The sequence below is a fragment of the Apis dorsata genome, unplaced genomic scaffold, assembly GCF_000469605.1.
Source record: "Apis dorsata unplaced genomic scaffold, Apis dorsata 1.3 scaffold_1096, whole genome shotgun sequence".
Lineage (NCBI taxonomy): Eukaryota > Metazoa > Arthropoda > Insecta > Hymenoptera > Apidae > Apis > Apis dorsata.
In genome coordinates this window covers 91,637-111,561 of record NW_006264194.1, presented here as the reverse complement: position 1 = coordinate 111,561, position 19,925 = coordinate 91,637, and the positions used below count along the sequence as shown (strand labels likewise).

Sequence of the window (19,925 nt, the reverse complement as noted above, 5' to 3'; positions counted from 1 at the left end):
CTCTGCCGCCACTTGGCCATGTCACGAATCAAAAGCGAGAATCGATTCGATCGTCGACGTCGATTGGCCCCTCGTTAACAGAGGAGATTGCGCCCTATCGGCGTAGTAAAGTGGCAGTCTCGGCCAATTTCTATCGTTCGAACTAGGAGGGTGGGATCTCATCTTGGCTGAATTCTTCGCGGGTATCTCGGCGCGCTCTCTCGAATCGCGCGAAGATGGATAGAGCGGTTTATCTCTCGCTTATTTCGCGGACGGACGAGCAAAGGTTGGATAGACGACTTTGTCAGCGCCGGCCTACGACGTCTCTCACCGAGGCTTATCCTTCCCATCCCCGGAAAAATATCCCGGAACGAGACCATTCCATTTTTCGAAAGAAGGGGGAACCCTGTCCAAGCTCCTCCTCCGGGGTAAGAGGATTTGGAGAGAGGAGCGTCACCTCGGAGGATCCTCGAGCTACGTCGGATCGATCGGAGGGGGCTGGCCACCTATCTCGTTTCACGGTTACCCGGATCTAAAATATCTCTCTTGGAAAGCGATCGATCCAAGCTCGAAGGGATCTTTAAAATAATGTAAAATTGTCCGGGCGGATGTAACATGGTTGTCAGGTGTGTCTCCAAAGTATTCGACAATATCCTCGAACGAGTGAATTCCCTCGTCCTCCCCCCAAATTCTAAAAATCGTTCCGAAGATGGAGACGATTACAGTTCCGTTAAGCCTTGGAAATGTTGGGATTATCGAAACGGATGGTGGCTCTTTTCCGCGCGTACCTTCATTTCTCAAGCGTCCTCGCGAGCAGGGATTCGGTCGAATTCCGCGTCTCGGAAGGAAAAATGAGGAGGCGGGAGGAGAATGGAAGGATTTGCGAGGGAATTTCCGGCGGAGTTGCGGCCACATCCGACCGAGTGATAATTAGGGCTGTTCGTCACGGAACGGAGAAGGGCAAGGTTCCCGCAAGAAAAGCCGGCGATCGAGCAAACTTGCTTCCCTAAGTAGCTTCCCCGGAGATTAAACCGGTGCGCCGACAAATTCACTTCCATCCAAAACTTTCCAAACTTTGTTAACGATATTTGCGATCGTTTTCGGATATCCTATCCACTCGAAAGTGGTAGCTGTTCGTGGAAGAAACGCTCTTCTCGACCGTGCGAAATCATCCAGGCGACCGGAGGTGGTCGCGTTGATCGTCGATACGATTAAGATGCGAGGCATTGTGCCCAACTTGCCCGCCATTCCGAATTAACCTCGCCACTAATGAAATCATTTCGCAAAGTTTCGGGCCTTTGGCGGCTACGTTTCGGTAAACTTTGCTAATCGCGTTATATGCGAGTATTCCGGTCACGTCTCGTAAACGCTCGCGAGACGCGAGCGTTTCGTTTCCATTATTCCGTTCCTTATTACTCCGAACTCGGCCGCTCCCGATGCGTGAAATACTCGATTGTATTTCGTGGCAAACTTTGTAAGCCCAGACTCGAGGGAAATTACTCGAAAACCGAAGAATTTCGAGATCCCTTCCTCGATCCGCCATCGAACGAGAATTCTCTCCGAGAAAGATTCTCGAAGAGAGGGAAGAAGTTAATCCGGGTATATCGCAAGGTCGGGGATAAACAGAAACAAGTTTGCAGGGACGGTAGGAACGATAGCTGGGAGATTATTAATGGCGAGCAACTCTCGTCTCGTCCCGATTCTCTGCTCGGGGGGCGAGAATTAAAGAGAGCGGGGGATAAAGCCGGAAGAAGATGAAAGTTCAACCCGCCCCCGGAATCACCGAGATGAACCACCTGAACGTTGCGTCTGCTTCGTTTTCCGCGGTATGTTTCGAGTCTTGATATTACTTCGCCGCTCTTATTGCTATCGCGTCCCACCCTCCTCGTCTCCCTTATTGTGACCTCGCGTCGCGCACGCGGAAAGTAATAAACCGACACCCATCTCCTCCACTAATCGTATTCCACCTTACTTTTAATCGATGCTTTGTGGATTTAATTAATTAATGCTATACGATTTATTTTGTTCCATCCACTGAAAAGTTGATCGCTATTTCTCAATAGTGGGAAGATCATGTGGAAAAATAGAGGATGATAGCGTCCTTGACGGTGTCCCGAGATTTGTTCGAGATGGCCGAAGAGGGGCGAAAGAAAACGGGTTGAACGTGGCCTCGATATTTTATCCATTTTCCGTTTCCCTTCGCAAATAGGCCGCGAACGGGGGTAAACGTGTTCGTGGCGAGATTGGAACGTGACGGGCGAGGAAACAAGGTAATACCGAACGCGTATTTTTGTTCTCGTCGATCGCTCCCCGAGAAGGGAGGAGAAATCTCGCGTATCGAGAGTTCTCCATCCAATGTTTCCCAAGGTTTCCAAGGTATCTGCGCATATATAAAACACGCTCCGAGTTTTTCTTTCCCATCCGCTTTGGTGGAAACCGTTCCTTCGCTATCGATTTCTGGTCCCTTTCCCCCAGTTTTGATAATTGTCCCGATTCCGAACTTTAATCGAATCGCATCCAATTATCCCGGCCTCTGTCGATCACGAATAATTACTCGTGAAAACGTTCGCTCGATTTCCGATCCGCGCAACTGTCGGCTCGATATTTTCCAATCCCGGATATTAAATCCAGGGGCTGTCGTTCGTCGGCTGGCTTATTAATATTTTACAAAAGGAGACAAGATGATGAATTAAACCGCCTCCGATTAATTTAAATCGTATTTGAAATTTCATTACGCCCCCCTTCTGTTTAATATCTCATTACCGATCTATGCCGTTTTACACAGGTGTCGCTCATTTTCCAAACGCGACGTTAACTACCGAAATCAGGGGAAAATGCTTTAATTCGACGAATTCGCTTCGATATGAAAAGCGGCGGTTGAAGGGCGAACAAAAGGAGCAATTGCGAGGCGAGAACATCGTTGGCCGTTTTCCATCGACGCGCGAAAGAAAAGTTTCGCCTCGCCGAATTTATCCATGGTGTAGCCGATCTCGTTTCTGCCTTCGGTGAAATTTTAATCGACGTAAACGAACATGCGAAACCACTTCGTAAAGCGAATCAACGAGTGGAGCTGGCTTGCGAGTCACGCGCGCGGAAACGATTATATTCGAGTTATATTCGCTTTTCGACGAGAATAAAGTTTCAACTCTAAAAAAAAGATCTCTGTTGATTTTACGGGGAAGGATCGAAGAATCTTGTCGATTTCCACGAAACGTGACTCAAAGTCAAGAAAAAAAAAAAAAAAGAAAGGAGAGAAAGAAAAAAAGTTGTAGGTTTTGGAGGATTGGGAAAGGATGGTAGACGAGTGTAAGGGCTAAAAGCCACCTGTTGATCGATGAAAATCCGCTCTCGTCTCGAGAGTTTGAGCGGAAAAACCGCGGGGGCAAGGGACCGGTGGAGGGTAACAGGGTATCAGAGGACCGGTGGAGAATCCGTGGGGATAGACTAGCAGGCATTTAATTAACCGACTGATCGATACACCTGTCCCGGGAGCTCACCTGGACCGGGATTTCTCTAGGGGTAGCTTTATGGTAAGCATAAGCAGACCGTGCGTACATTAGTCCGGGATTACAATCGGCCTTCCAGCTTGCGGAATTTAATTAAACGTCGTGGTTTAGGGGAGGGGAGGGCTTTTGCCGCTTTGTGATCGATGGAACGCGTGCCTGGAAATTGGACAACACCATCGTTTTTACCACCGTTTTCGTAATTCGAATTTATCCAAAGAGAGAGAGAGAGAGAGAGAGAGTCGATTATTTTGTTTTAATCGATCGACCGAAACTTAAATGGATAGTCGTGACTCGCATCTTAATCAACGAAACGTTGTCTAGAGAATACATACATATATTTCCTTACGAATAAAATAAAATTATATTCGATATATCGATGAGTCGTTCCGATAATCTCTTTTAATTTACGATGTAATACCTTTAACGTAGTTATCTCTCGTTCGAACGCTTCTATTCGAATGAATATCGAACGCGTTTCGCTAATTTGTGGTTCGCGTGTAAAACCATTGGGACCGCTTTGTCGTTTAACTCGTTGGAACACGGAATAATCGGCGAGCACGCGGTGAGAACGTTGTATCGGAATGTCAGGGTTTTTGCATAACCAGGGATCACTTTCTCGTTCTCATGATATCCTCTTATATGGCGAGTGTTGCACGCTACCGCAACCTCGTTCCATCCGTCGTGCGAGGTGACACGAGAGAAAAACGGTCGCAACGTTTAACGACGCTCCGATTGACGTAATAAAGATAAACTCGCTCCGCCACGAGCAACGATCGACCTTAAAACGAATAATATTTCAAACGAAAAATAATTTGACACGAGCGAATAAGAAAAAAAAAGAAAACATTTAACGATTAACCGTATCTATTTCCAACTATTTCTCTTTAAATCGATACCAGCAGTCGACTAGACCCGTTTCTCGATCCAAATTGAACCAATTTATTCAAAGGTAACGGATCTCGAAAGAAAGACGCGCCAAAGATACCAGCTCCGGATAATTGCTCGATCAGCGTCTTTGTCGCCAGGATCAACGACCCGACTCGTCCTTCGGACTGGACTCTAGGATCTTTGCAACGAGGAAAGTGGAACGACTTCGGTTCTCGTTCGTGGAAGAGCTTCGAGGCGTTTCTGCTAGCCGGTTAACGCGATACCAATAACCAGCGACTCTGCGCACGTCGATTCGTCTGGCAACGCGTTACGTTTTGCACCTGCGTGACCAACCCTTACGGATTATTACGCAGGCGTCCGCCGCCGTCCACCGTCGTCCGATGAATATTAATCGATGCCGAATGACTGCCCTTGCTCGCGAGAACAATCACCAAGTAGCTTGGTTTTCGGAAGAAAGAGTAACGTCGTTCAAATTTTACGAAAGATTCGCGTAAGAATATCGAAGCAAGATATAAGTCCACCAACGCTTGCATCGTCGTAGGTATCGATGTAATAATAATAATAAAAGAAAGAAAGAGAAAAGCGAAAGTGGATACGCGAAAGATAGGATCGTTATTTCTATAAATAATTCGATTTCTGAATCTCGGTGAATTTCATTTTATCGAGAACGATTCGTTATAGTTTCAAAAAAAAAAGAAAAAAAAAAAAGGATGACAAATACTCGATAAAACGACAACGATACGTCAAATCAAATTTTACGCGTCGAAGCGATTCGTGACGTTAGCTGTGAAACGGTTGAAACGTGAGGGATCCACGAATATCGAAGTTTATTACATCGATGATCATTTTTTTGCAGATGATAGAGGATATCGGTGGGCGTTACACGCGATTGCTTTTAGCATCGATGCAACCTGCGCCTGCAATCAAGCTGATTCTTCCATTTGCTGCTCGCCTGGGAATCAGAGGTGCAGCCTTTTACCTGGTCCAACGCCCACACCTCCCACCTTTATCTTCAAAGCTTTCGTTCGTGCCTTCTCCCACTACGATTTCCCTCCCACTCGAATTCCACGCTTTGTCAAAGTATACGCGCATACGCGATATATTCCATTTTGATTCCCTAATTTTGTTGTATTTCGTGCTTGCACTTGTATATCTACGTATATTTACGTATATCTATGTATAAGTGAAGCAATTATTTAAAATCGGACAAAGGATAACGTTACGAATTATTTTTCAGATACTTGGAATCAAAAGTAAATTGAAAATTATTTTTTCTCGAACTGAAACTCGACCCAGAAAATCTTTTCTCTTCTTCTAAACGCTCTCGAACGTCCATCGTACCAGGGACAAAAAGATTGGATCGATAGACCGAATTCCGAATTAACTCGTTTCGAGACTCCTCCATTCGTCCTATACACCCAAGTAACATTTTCTCGTAGCTCCCCACCGAACTCGAAAGGCGAACGAAACGAGAAAGTTTCGTAGCTGCACTCGTGATCCGATTCACGCGATGTCTGGATGATTTGCACGAGTCGGGAATACCAGGGGAGCACGAGAGACAACGCGGCGAGGTGGTGGCGCGTCAATGTTCTCGCCGCGTGACGAGCACACGTACAACGCGCGTGAGCAGGTAAAGGAAGCTCGGATTTCCTTTTCAGGTAAATTCCACGAGCGTGGGCGAACAGGGTACCAGATATGGAAGGATGTCGCACCCGTGGGACGGCCAAGGTGTAAGGTCGCGGTTCTCCATCCCCACCTCCCATCGCTCCTCCATCCCTTCCTTCCTTCCTTCCTTCCTTCTCCTCTTGCCGCCGTTTGTTTCCAACCGTCCACATCCATGGTAGGGGTAAACCGCACGAGAAGGTAACAGGTTAACAAGAAATCGGTGGACGTCGAGTCTTACACTCGCCTTTCCTTTTCTCGCACGTATCATTCCTGCATACGCGCTCGTGCAAGTAGATAATTTAAGAGATAATAATTTGTACATTTCCAAGCGTTCGTTCGATCGAATGGAAGGAGCGTCGTTTCGTTAACGAAAGAATTTAAATGTTTGAACTAGCGTGAAAAATGTACGCGCTCGTCCGATGATTAATAATATATTTGTTTCTATCATTACGAATAGACGACACAGAGAATTGTTGAAGCTTCTGTTTCCATTCTGTTCCCGTCTATGTTGTTTCCAAGCGAGAACGCGTTTATTGATGGGAAATCAATAGCCAGTGTATTATTTAACGAACGAACGAGCACGAATAATTCGTCCACGCGTGGATCGGTGCGCTATTTCTTCTTTCTTCATTCATTCACCGAATAAAACACGTACGAATAGAGATAGAACAAATTTTTCATCCGTTTCATTTCGCGTCGCATAATTGCGCTTTGTCGGCAGCTAGACAACGCTGCGAACAAATGTCACTGTTCTAAATCGTGGAGAAAAGCTCGATCGTTCCGGTTTACTCGTGAAACGTTGAATTAACACGGATTCGCCACTTTCGTATTCCGTGAAATTGGGACAAATGCAAATCTCCCCAACTTTTATCGTTATTCGGGAACGGGCATTTTGGCCGTGTCGCGTCTGACTTTTAATTTTTTTTAGCATTCGAAACGCGAATCTTCGCTTCGAATCGATAAACGAATGGTTAATAAACGCGAGCTTAACATCGTTTTTTTAACGAAAACAAGTTTGGAGAGACACCTTTTGCGCCAGTTTTGTCACCCGTGTCCCCGTTTGCGATTCCACGCGATCGATAGTTCATTTTCTTCTGGACTGACAACATTCGCGACATGAATTTCGTAGCTTCGTTAACCCTCTTTTTTAATTTGCTCGGAAATTAATTATCATCCCGATTCGATAAAAATAGATTAGTGTTCGTAACATCATCTTCCAAGCTTCGACTCGAATTTTAATTTTTGAGCTAAGATGAAATAAATAAAATCGAGGAAATTTTTCCATAGAAAGTCGTTTGAAATCGGAAGATGATTACGAGTTTCAACATCCTCTCTGGTATTTCCTTTCTTCTTTATTATCTCTTTTTCATCGAGAATGGAATGCAACGGTCATAAATATCGGGTCGTTCCTATTTGCAAAGTGTCAGTTCGAAACGTGAAAAATTGCATCGTATAATAAAACAGAGGGATATAAAAATGAGAATCTAATTATCATCGCAAAGCGCATAAACATCCTCCGAAGGGAATTGCAATGAATCATTCTATGCTTGTTCCAACTTTAATAAGTTTAAAAAACTTTTTACCCCTTTCTTCGATTTCACTCGCGCAATACGCGCAAACGGCGAAACTGTAACGACGAATGGTCGAGGTATACTGTCCTAGTCCGAGATGCACTACAACGATATTCACAGAGTCGAGTGCACCAAGACACGTTGCACGTTGCACTCGCCTCAGGTGGAACGCGATCGATGTTCCCTACCTGCATTTCCTGCTCTCCTGACATACGGAATCGGCCGATATACCTGAATTGACGACCAACGGCCGAACGATACGTCCAATGTGTATCTTGTAAATAAAAAACATATCTCTTGTTTCAAAAATATTAGCGTGTACCGACTTTTACGACTCTCGGCAATATTAAACACAAGTCCGTTTAAACACAATATTTCAACGTATTATAACAACGATGCTTCGTTGATCGAAGAAATTTTGTTTTGTCTTCTCTTAAAATTACACACGCATGTAAATGAGCACGACCATCAAACTGAACGTTAAAAGTAATAACGTATCTTCGTATTTAAACAACAGACATCCTTTCTTCCTATTTCAATATTTTAATACCGATCATTGACCTAGAAATTTAAACACGTTTTAAAACGAATATAAATACGTGGTTTATTTTAAAATTCTAATCTATTCTTATCTCCAGATCTCCAGAGAGATCAGAATGTATACGAAAAATTAGCACGGATTTCTAAAATAATAAATTTTAGGAGAAAACGTGTCTTCGAAGAAGAACGTATCTCTCCGATCCGGGATTGGATCGGGAGGATTGTTCTCTAGAAAGGGAAGTCATAGGTTTGAAAGGGTTAAAACAAAACGACAGCTCTTCTACCAGAGCGGTAAAGATCGCAAGGAGGACTCTCGACGAGTGACCCCGTGTGCGCAGATAAATTCACGTTCCAGGTGATTCAGGTGCGCGAACAGGTGTTCGATACCAGGACAACAAGCGAGAAGGAGGATCGCCAATCTTCCTGTTACTTTTCTTTTCTCCTCTTAGGGAATGGCTCGCTCGAGTCGCGGCTTTCGCTCTCCGTCGCGTTCGCGTTACGACACGAATATTCTGAATTAGCGTTTCGTAAATGCGGATCAACTTATTCATCACGTGGAAACGCGATAAATTTAAATTTCGTCGACAAGATCGGGAGAGATTTTAATCCGAGGTGAGAAAACGTGTGTCGTGAAATATGTAAATTCGTTACACACCGTTATAACAATATTAATTACGGAGGGTCGAGGCGTTGATAAAAAAATCAAGCGAGTTTATAACGCAATTACTAAAATAATTAATTTATTACCCGCTATATAATATAATTTCGCTCGAGCGAGCTAAATCATCATTTTTAATTAATCTTATTACGTTAATGTTTCTAAATTATGTAAATATACGGCGAAATTGGAAAAATGCGTTAATAATTGAATAACGCGTTCTAAATACAGGAGGGTGAAAAATATAACGAAAATAGAGGGAACATCTCTCGATCGAGGTACTTGTCGCGCACCTGAGATTCCAGCGAGCGAGGAACCGGTTCGAAACGCGATCTCTCGCGTCACCTGATCCCCTGGTCGAATGCACCTGTTTGCTCACCTGAAGCCAGGATTTACCTTTTCCAGGGCGGTCAGCTATCGAAAGGTCGGCCTAATCGCGGCAACTTCGATCGATCTTTTCGAACGAAGAGGAAAAAGAAGAAGAAGAGGATCGAAACGAATCACCTGCGCCATCTCCTGAGTCAGCTGATCGCCTGCTCGACTCGCAAGTCGATGCCTCGATCTCTCGAACGAAACGATCCGTCGCGACGAGAAGATTGCTACGACGCCTATATCGAGAGTGGGTCGCGACATTTGAGAAGAACGAGTCGAGGGAATTCTAAAGATTTTCTCGAGATTTATTAAGATAAATTCATTAGCGAGAAATTTGTCGAAGAAAAATTTGCCGCGTCGATTCGAAGAGGGAAATTTTTTTAAAATCGTTCGAAACTTTTTACTTCCATTAGGCGAAGATCCATCTTTGGTAAGGGATAAACTTTCCACCTTGTTTTTTCTTTCCAAGATTGAGTGAAAAATTGGTTCGAGTCGCGATGATATTTTCAAAAGTTTCGTAATTTATCCTACGATTTTTGACGCTTTAATAAAGCGAAATTTTTTTCAAGGGAGGCATACGTACAACGGATGTTTCCTGGAGAATAAATAGAAGGTAGAAAGTTGGGGTGGATAGATATATATTCAGCGAGGGATGGGTGGTTCCTCTTTGACATAATCCTAGACGGAAATTCAAGAGATTGGAGCTCGCGAATCTGTGACAAATTAATGCAGCCGTTTTAATGAAGCAAGTTTGCACTGGCGAAGGGAAGGACCATTTGTCACGCGGAATCCGATGAGCGGATGAAACTCTCATTAGTCGAAAGAGAATTGAATGGGGAAACGAAAGAGTTTTTCGTTCACGACCGTGTCAAACGAGATCGCCGCGCAAACCAAATTTTGCCCCCCAACGATCGCTAATTTGCCCAGTTGTCACGGCCAACCCGATAAACTGACAAACGACCGCCTAATAAACTTCCACCTCGTAATTCTCTAAATTTACGTCCTGGTAAATAAGGATTAATTATTAAGGAAACGGTTTACTCGCCGATAAATCTTGTTATTTCGAACGGATTGAAATTGAAATACGGTTTTATATACGGTATCTGGGAGAAGAATCGAGACGACGATTCGCTTTACGATCTCGCGATCGCGAAAGGAAGATAGGAGAGTATCGATAAACTCCATGGACGATCGACCCTCTTTTACTACCTCCGCGTCCATTACTCTTAATATCGTCCATAAAATGCGTTTTACGTTGGACGGGATAAAAAGCGCATAATTACGCAATGGCCGCGAGGCATAATTACCACTATGACGACTTTGAAATTGAACGTTGCTACCCTTTGATTTCGCCTCCAGTTTTTTCCTCCCATCTTCGCTATCTCGAAATAAAACCGCGATATATTTTGCTTACAAACACAAGTGCAAACCGAATTCTTCCCGAATAACCAAATTCGAATTATACTTTTTTCTCTTTTTTTCATTAATTAATCGACTTTTGTTTGAAGAAAAAAAACCAACTAAAATTTTTATCCAAATCTTTTCACCATGGATATAATAATAATAATTCACAGAAATCGCCTCCAACCCGTTTTCCGCAGAAAAATCGAAGAGAAGAAAACCCGGCGTCTCCATCGGAGAAAGATACGCAAGATTTGCGTAAGGCGACGTTCGATATAAACACGGAAATTATTCCGGTTTTACGGGGGAAAAGAATTTTAGAGGCCGGTTTCGCGACACTTTGCTTCCCGAATTTCGTCTCGATGAAACGAGGATCGTTTTTATCGCGATGAGAAAACTTTCCCTCCGATCGTTTAAAAAGAATAACGCCGCGTGTAAAGTTTCATTGCTCGAGTTTAATAAAGTCCGTGCGCGCGCCGTGAGTTTCAATTACTCGCGAATTGCTCCAGAATCGACCGACCAAATATATATATACACGGAGAGAACCGAGAGAAATACGGCCAACGAATTTCATCAATTAATGATTTGGAGGAAGGAAGTATTGCCTCCTACTTCTAGTTTATTTTCAAACGTAGTCTAAATATTTCTCTACGTAAATACAGTTCACTCGCGGATGCCGTGTATAGTGGCGTGATCAAAATTCAAGGGACAATGCGAAACGTCAATAGAATCACCGAGACGATCGGAAAGTTAGTCGAATCGAGGCACGTCGATTAGACTGGATCGCTTCTACTCGATCGGAATACGCGAAAAACGATCGAATATCCAGTCACACGTTTCGAGGAAAATAAATCGTTGCTTCGAATCTTCGAAAGGGTAAACGATAATCGAAGAGATAAGGAATTTTTAGAAACACGGGACGAGCGGATGGAAAGAAAAGATATCCGGGTATCGATTCGGTTACAGTCCCATAGTTTCGAAATTTGGCCGAATCCAGAGGAATTCTACCGTGTCCACCACGGTCTGGCAAACTTCTACATATCCTAAGTGGGTTCTATCCCGATCAAAGTTTGGCGTGCTTCTACAACAGTTTCTACGCCATCTTCCCTCTCCGCTTCAATTTACCAAGTGTCGGCGGATATTATCGGGATTCGCTGTATCGCGGAGCAAATGGTAAAGTTCTTTCGAAACGTGGTCGTCGCTCGACAAGCATTCGGGACACTCGCTGCTCGGGTCACGTCTCGCTTCTAAAACGGGTTCTTAGACTAGTTCTTTGCGATTCGACCGGTGGCTTCGGTGGAGATTGATAGAGACGGTAGGCCGCATTCCTCTCGTGAATCATATCTGGGCCGAATCGCGTTACCATTAACCTCGATCATTTCCCACTTCTTGCCCCCGCCCTTCGAAATAGCTCCGTTTTTATCGATTAAACAGTTTCTTGCCCCAAAGTGCGAGGCATCGACCGTCCCAATCCGCTTTCCGATCGTTAATTCGATTCCGCGCTTCGATAGGGAGGCCAACCGTGCGATTAATTGCTGCGACACGAGTGGACGCCTTTTCGAATTCTCGAAAATATTTTTCCCAAATTCGTTTCCCATCTACCGAATCCATACCTGTTTCGAAACGATGACGGTGGAGTTCCGGTAAGCGTTTCGCAACATTTATTGTCGATCGATAAGAAATTAATTATCTCGAATCGAATGGAAACGAGCGACCCAATTAACGATAAACGAAAACATTTGCTACCTCCGATTAATCGATTGATCGAAATTCACTCGCTTGCAAATTTTTTCCCAAATTTAACCTTATCGACGCGTGTGTAAATACGTTTCAACGAGGTTTTCGCGAAGAAAATGGATGAAAATTTCTACGTTACGTCGTGCAAGGGAAATAAACAGAGGTATTCGCATGTTGCGTCACCGTGCATTTTCACCGCGATCGCAGAGAGAAGCGCGCGATCCGTTATATCCTTCGACAACGGAACAATAAACCCACCTGGTTGCATTCACTGCCACGCGATGACCTTACGTAATTGTTTCGTAACTAAGAGCGCAACCAGGTTAACGTTAAAAGGCGCGGCGTTTCCTATCACCTTCCATCAAACGGAGTATCAGCGTTTCCTGCAATCGTACGTTTCCCTCTAACAAGAGAGAGATAATAGAGAAGAAACGAATCCTGTAATATATTATAATATAATTATAGAGAATTTGATAAAGTATTCTTATCGAAGTCGATGCAACGAGATTATGGGATACACGGTTTCGAGGAGGAATCGTAAGGGAAGGTAGACATTCGACGAGCAAGAAGTAGGCAGCCAATTAGCATGCTCCAAGTTAATTGTACGAAACGAAAATTCACAAACACGGTCCAATTTGGCCCGCCATTTTTTCCCAATCCGAAACAAAAGCGGTTCCAACCAAATTATTCCGCCTCCGGGGAAGCCGGTTCCCAGATATATCGGGCTGGACGACCCCGATTCCTCTCCCATCCCCTTTAATCCCCCCCCCCCCTCCCTCGAAAACTAACTTTTCCCTCGTCGAGCGCGGTTATCTCGCGTATCGCGGATAATCGAGGTTGCGAGATCGCGGATTTTCCTTTTTTTCCTTTTGCTCCGTTCAACGTGAAACATTCTGCGAGACAAAAGAACACGTGTGCACCGTGTCCAGAACGGGGATTAGAAAGCATTAACGTTGGAGATACGGAGGGGAGGGGGGCGTAATTAGAGCTGGAACGGCGAGCGACGACCAAGCGGAAATGGATGGATACGCACGGCGATCGTTTTACCTTGGCGCGGTCTAACGTTTACGTAAAAGGATTATTAGTCACGATGTTTCGTAGAAATATTTGAAAGCTCGTGTTTTAATTGTTTCTTTTTACAATTACTTACGTAGGATTATTGTGTATTTTGTCACTGTAATTGCTTCTCGTTTCAGGTTTGTTCGGTTAAAAAAAGCGTTTTATAAAAATCGCTCGTTTGTTTTAATTTTTTCCCTCGATATCGTCTTTTATGAAGTTTTTAACGATGCAATAAAACGAGCAGAAACGAGCAATCAATATATTATTATCGGATAAAGCGAATAATAAAACGTTCCGCGGAGAGCGAGAATCTTCTCCGACGTAATTGAATAAATCGCCAGTTAATAAAAGAATTACAAGGTGTCAACGTAAATACGAGAAAATCACTGGATCTTGCAACTCGCTGGATCAATCGAACGGAAAGTGATTCGAGCGACGCTTTAATCCGAACGCATCGTTTCGAACGGAATATTCGATTCGAGGGGAGGGGAAGGAGGAAGGAAAAATGACAGCGCGCAGAGAAGGATTCGATCGATTATCGAGCACGGCCGTTGTTTCGAACGACACCTTCCTCGTCCGTTCGAAATTTTTATTCCGTGCACAGATCGGTCCTTGAATTTTTCAACCGTCTCCTCGTTTCGATTCGACGTCCACCGCGTGGAGAATAAATTTGAATTTGTTCCGACAATTTTCGATCCGTTTCGAATCGCCTCGGTGAAAAACCGCAAAAGAGGGAGGAGTTTAAATGATTTTTAAACTCGATCGTCGCGTTAATTGTCCATTCTGTTTGTTAAATGACATGGAAAGCACGGTTGCCGATAAACACAACGCTTCGAAAATGAAGCAGAAAGAAGGGGATAATGAGAAGTTTAATTATTGGAAATGTATGTAACGCGAAATGAATAGCCGGCCCGCAACAACGAAATGGAAATATTACGATCGAGATTACCGGCTGTCGTTGTGAGAAAATTTCCCGTTCGAAATTATTATTTCATATCGGTATCGCGACGATGGAGCCTCGAGGTAGAAAATTAGCGATCGCGTTATTTAATTAATCGGGGGCCGAGATCAATATGAATTTCCGCCACTGTAATTAGTTTCGAAAAGATTGGAATGTTGCCCGAACAATCTGACCAACGGTCAAACTTGTTCGAGCGCAATGCCATCGATTTTTAACCGATTCGTGGCGTCGATCGGCCACAAGAATCGACGGAAATAAAGCGACAAATTTTTCCCGTTTTGTTTAATGTACTCGAGGGACGATTCGCTTCTCTCGTTTTATTTGAAATTTCGACTTAAATATATTTCACGGGAAAAAATATCGTATAAATTCGAATGAGGGAGAATCTGCTCTCCAGCAGGAAACGCTGTTTGTGACGAATTGTGGAAATTTCGAACGCTCTTCTTGTTAAAGATAGATTAATAGACGGACGAAAGAGGAAAAAGGATGGCGGAATGGATCGCGATATAATTGACGGGTGCGAGGACGAATCCGCAACGACAATTATTTCGCGACGTTTCGCGGTTTAACACTTCCCGAGTCATTTCGCCCGAGTTCCGTTTCCAACCGTTTCCCGTCTCCGTTGCGGAGTTAGAAAGGGGACGAGTGTCGCGGTTACGAGAATTATAGTATTCGTCGCGCCAGATTGGGTGACGTAAGACGGTATGCAAATAAGGGTGCCCCCCCTGCAAATTTTGCTCCAACTTGGGCGATATATCGGTACGATTTTTTTTTATTTTTTATTCATCCATACAATTTACAATTGAATTTTAACGCCACCGGTATCGGGGAATTAACTTTTCACCATCTAATATTCCCATATTTATTTAAACCATTTATGCAATATCTTGATTACCCGTTACATCAATAAAGGATAAGCTGATACCAATAATTCGAGTATAATTGTATAATATCGCATAAAAGAGTATTATACGAACAAAAGTTATATCGGTTATACATAATCGGGGATGAATGAATCGGTGCTCGGATTTAATCGAATCAAATATCCAATAATCGATATCTAAACAACCGGTATTCTAGTCTATCTAGCAACTTATTCGAACCAATTCACCCCTGCAGATTTACCCGCTACAAACCATACGGAATAATAATCCCTGCGGAATATAAATTCTCGCCGTCGAATCGATCATCGTCGAACGAGTATCGAAATCGAGTATTTCACAGCGAAATTGCCGAAACAAAATTCGCGGGGGAAAAAAAAAAAATTATCGAACGACTCTGTTTTTATACAAAACGAATTACACCGGAATCACGATCGATGCTCGTTCGATCGGACGTCGATAATACCGTACGGGGGAAAAAGCGCTAGAATTGGTCAATTGATAATAAAATTTATGCAATTTCGATGACCGTACGCTCGCCGATTCTGTTTACCGTGGAACAAATTGCAGGGAAAAAAAAAAATACACGGGTTCTTTGTAAATATTTAACAAAGGGAAACAATCGAGCCGAGATTCGATTTATTATCGCGGATACCGAGAGAAGGATACGCGATACGATATGCACGGAACGTAATAAATACCGATTTTGGAAGCTGTGAAAAATGCAATTTAATCCTGAAACAATTCATTTTTACGCGTGAAATATTTCAATCTTCATTCCTTTTTTCTTCCCAGTCTTGAAAGTTTAAAAATACGTATCGTCGTGAATAACGTAAAATAACTATTCGACAAAAATGGGATGATCGATACGAGAACAAATGGTAGAAGAAAGAATAGTTTTCTACGAAAGTAGTAGGAAAATGTTTACGAATTTAAACCGAGAGTTTTCTTAATTTCGATCGAAACGAGAGTTTCAACCCTCGAGGAAAAGAAAACGAGAGATTCGCGGTTAACTGGAAGTTAAGTTGGTTCCCAAGCGGAGGTTGTTTAAATCCGCGACGAGTACGAGCCAACCCCATTAAGACGTCCAGGTAACTCTCAAGTTCGTTCCAAGAGAGGCAATTTGCACCCTCGGATAATCGCGATACGACGTCCAACCCGAAAATTAACAATCGTGCCAGTCTACTGCTTCCAACTCGCAACATACTTATGCGACGTCTAGAATTGCATTCCAATTTACGATGGAGCGATAATTGAGCAAAACGTCTTTTCGCGTACGTTGGAAGATGTAACGAGATGCGCAAACGAACTTAGTCGTCTTAATTAATCGCGCTTCGATCGATCACGGTTTTCTACGATTTCTCTCTTGGCTGTCGAGCTTCTTCGAATAGCGTGTATGAAAACTTCCGGGAGGAGGATAACGGCGTGCAGACTTTCTCCTCTATTTTCACTTCGCGAAAAGCTCTTAATAACGATAAGAAGGACTAAGAGGTTCTTGATGGAGATAAGTACACGTTGGATAATCAGTTTCCGTTAATTCCTTCAACGTTTATTCCAAGATTTCTCTTTCGTTGTTATTTTTTCCCACCCAAATATTTGACTTTCTATTTCGATGCTCCAACTCGTATTTGATTAGTAGTTACCAAGTTGTTTCAACTATTTATATCCCTCTCTTGTATCCCCAACAAAAATCCCTATTTTTCCATCAAGAGCAATTAAATTTCGAATAAAATCCGTGGACTCGATTCTTTCTTTAATTCCGCGAAATACGTCGCGTGCAATGGGAAAATTTTAATCTATGGGATGAGCGTAATTTGCACGGGGCGATAATCGCGGCGCATTTGCACGTTACCGTGTACCCGATAACGTTAACGAGGTTGTCGCAGGTTCACGCACGTCGTGCCTAAGTAAATTGGCGGGCAAACGTTCGCCAAGCCCCGACAAACCGGCCAATTCGATTGCGGGACACGTAGCGAGGGGGGTGTGGAATCGATAATCGAGACACGGAATTTCGTCCCAGCTTGTTCCTGGTTTTTCTCTATTCTCATCCGGCCACTAGCCGGCGAACGATTATTGTTATCGAATGACGCAAAAGAGTATACAATAGAGAGATGGTATTGAAATCGTGTTAGGACCGATGCGTGGATAAATTTGTTTCCCAAGCGTTGCTCGAGTAACGAGCAAAATATATTAGCGCCGAGTGAAAGTGATCAAACCGGTAAAACAGTACACCTTTGCCGATATCGAATACTCGAGCAACAGGAGCAACGTTTCCTCTCGAAGAAAACTATTCGCAGGTGAGCGCAAATTTCATCGTGGAATTCCTTTGTCTGTGAAAATCGGCCCGATTACACCCATTAAAAGGTTGTTCTTTCACTTAAACGGGATGTCGAGTGGAGGAGGAAGGGGCGAAATGGGGCAACGGAGGTTCGTAAAACGCAACGAACAACACGCGGTCGTGCAAGTTAAATTGCGATCGCGGGTATGGAAAGAGTTGGCGAAATCACATTGACCCAGTTCCTTTCTTTCTCACCCTTTTGTTCGCGGTCGAGCCATGCATACCGGCCGAGCGACGCACGCGCGCGCGCGCGCCTACCAAATCGCGCACGTGTAAATACACCAGGGGACGCGTGTACACGCGCGAATAGACGGAGAATAGGAGAGGTTCTATTAACCGCACAGGTACGCAGCCGCACATTCCTGTGGTTTCAACAATATAACCGGATTACACTGTTCGCATAGGTGAATTAGCAGGCAAATGTTCGGTAAATTCGTTCGTTGCTTTGTCTACCTCCATCCTCGACCCTCCTCCCGCGGTAATCTTCGTTAGGAAAAACGTGAAAAATTTCAAAATGTAAAGATTATTTTCAACGAAACAAAATTTCTCCACGAACCATTTATTATCGGATATCCAACATTTTCTGGTTAATTTTATCGCGAGAATTAGTATCGTCTCGTACCGTTCGTATATCAAAATTATCGGGTATATCCTGGCAAAAAGTTATCTTATAACGGAAATAATTTTCCGCTTATTTAATTACTCGTTAACTCTTCGCGAAGCTGTTTATCGTCCGCGATTATGTCAAAACTTACCCTGTCGTGTCCGTTAAATATATTTTGTCGTGGACAGAAATTAAATTTTTGTACACGTGTAAGAAATATACACTTAAAATTCGTAATTTCGTTAAATGAAATCTCCAAAAACTAATTTTTCACTTTTATCTTTATCAAAAAAGGATAGAAACGTGTTTCTTTCGAAAATATGTATGAACATAACCTCGAACATAACCTCCTACACGATGATCCTCGTTTCCCCATGTATGCATATATATATAATGCGAAGTTTTAAGCATTAAAGTTTTTTTCTTTTTATTTTTTTACGATTCTAAAAAATTAATCAGAAAATTAAGAAATAATCAAGAATACAAAGAAAAGAAAATATATAGAAAAATGTATTCCGAAACATTTGATCCAAACGCGAAGACATTGCGCACGTGTACGTGAAATATAGTTTACGATTCATAGATGTCGCGAAACCTCGAAATTTTTTAAGAAAAATCTAACATCACGACCGAATATCATCGCTTGAAAATAGATCGTATTAATGATTATAAATAAATAAGCATTTACGTCCTATAAAATTTCGTCTCGATTTATGTATTCGCCAATCTCTATCGATTATCGACTATTGTTGCGAAATCGATAAATGTATCGTGACGTAATGTTCCGCCATGTTCCCGCCATTTCCCGCCATTTTCCGTCATTTCCTACCAATTTCTTCTATCTTTTACCTCGCGATATTGCGACATCGCAAAGTTATCGCTTCGAAAACTATTAAACTATAGGATAATTATGCGTCAAAAGTAACGACCGTAAAAGCTATTAAACTTTATTTCGCCGACTCACCGTTTTTTCGAACTGGTTAAAGGAGTTCCTCCCTCGGTGTCTTTCTCTTCTCCTCTCCTCGTTCTTCGTCTCGTCCTTAACTTTGGTTTCGATTGCACAGCATATAACGCGTAAGATCGTTTCGCGGCACTAGCGATGTCACTTGAAATTTGTCGACTCCCCGCAACACTTGTTTCAGCTAGAACACACCATTAGAACACCGTGTATCGACACTCGAGAACCATTCGAAAGAATCGCGAAGAGCATTTACGCGATTGAAAGCTTCGTTCACACGAAAAGAACGAATTACTACACTCAAGATTAAGACACTGCGATAATTGGAAATATTTCAATGGTTTGAGATTCAAAAATGAAGAGTTAACGACGATTCGTACAAAAAGAAGACGAACGTTACAGTACCGGGCGCACGACTGCCGCGCACGATCTAATGTCAGAATCGATTATCGATTAACCGCTAGAGGGCGCGGCTAATATCGCATGCCGCGAAAATTTAATTACGATAAAAATAACGTCGCGTCTTGTGCAAAGTTCATTTAACGTAAAATGATTATTTTTAATGCTCGTTAAGAAGAGAATTCTCACGGAGTTTAAAATTTAAAATTCTAAAGATAAAAATTATCGAATTGAAGGTGTTTAACGGTCGAATCATTAGAGTTTTAATATGTTTTTTTTGAAATTCTTCGATGTTCTTCGATGGAAGAAAAAAATTGGAAATCGAGCGATTCGAGCATGCTCTCCGGTGTCGTGGAAGGAATTGCCAAAGAAGATTTTCGTGAATTTAAACCGCATGCAAAAGTAGGA

The 19,925-nt window shown here is 43.0% G+C and overlaps 1 protein-coding gene across 2 annotated transcripts in view; it reads right to left on the bottom strand.

The window, feature by feature from the left end:
• LOC102673834 overlaps nucleotides 1-19,925 on the bottom strand; it is a 75,721-nt gene that overhangs the window by 44,429 nt on the left and 11,367 nt on the right. For both annotated transcript variants that reach the window (XM_031514670.1, XM_006624703.2), the window contains exon 2: nucleotides 19,125-19,302. The gene's annotated coding sequence lies outside the window, so the exon portion shown is untranslated. The remainder of the gene's footprint in view (nucleotides 1-19,124; nucleotides 19,303-19,925) is intronic.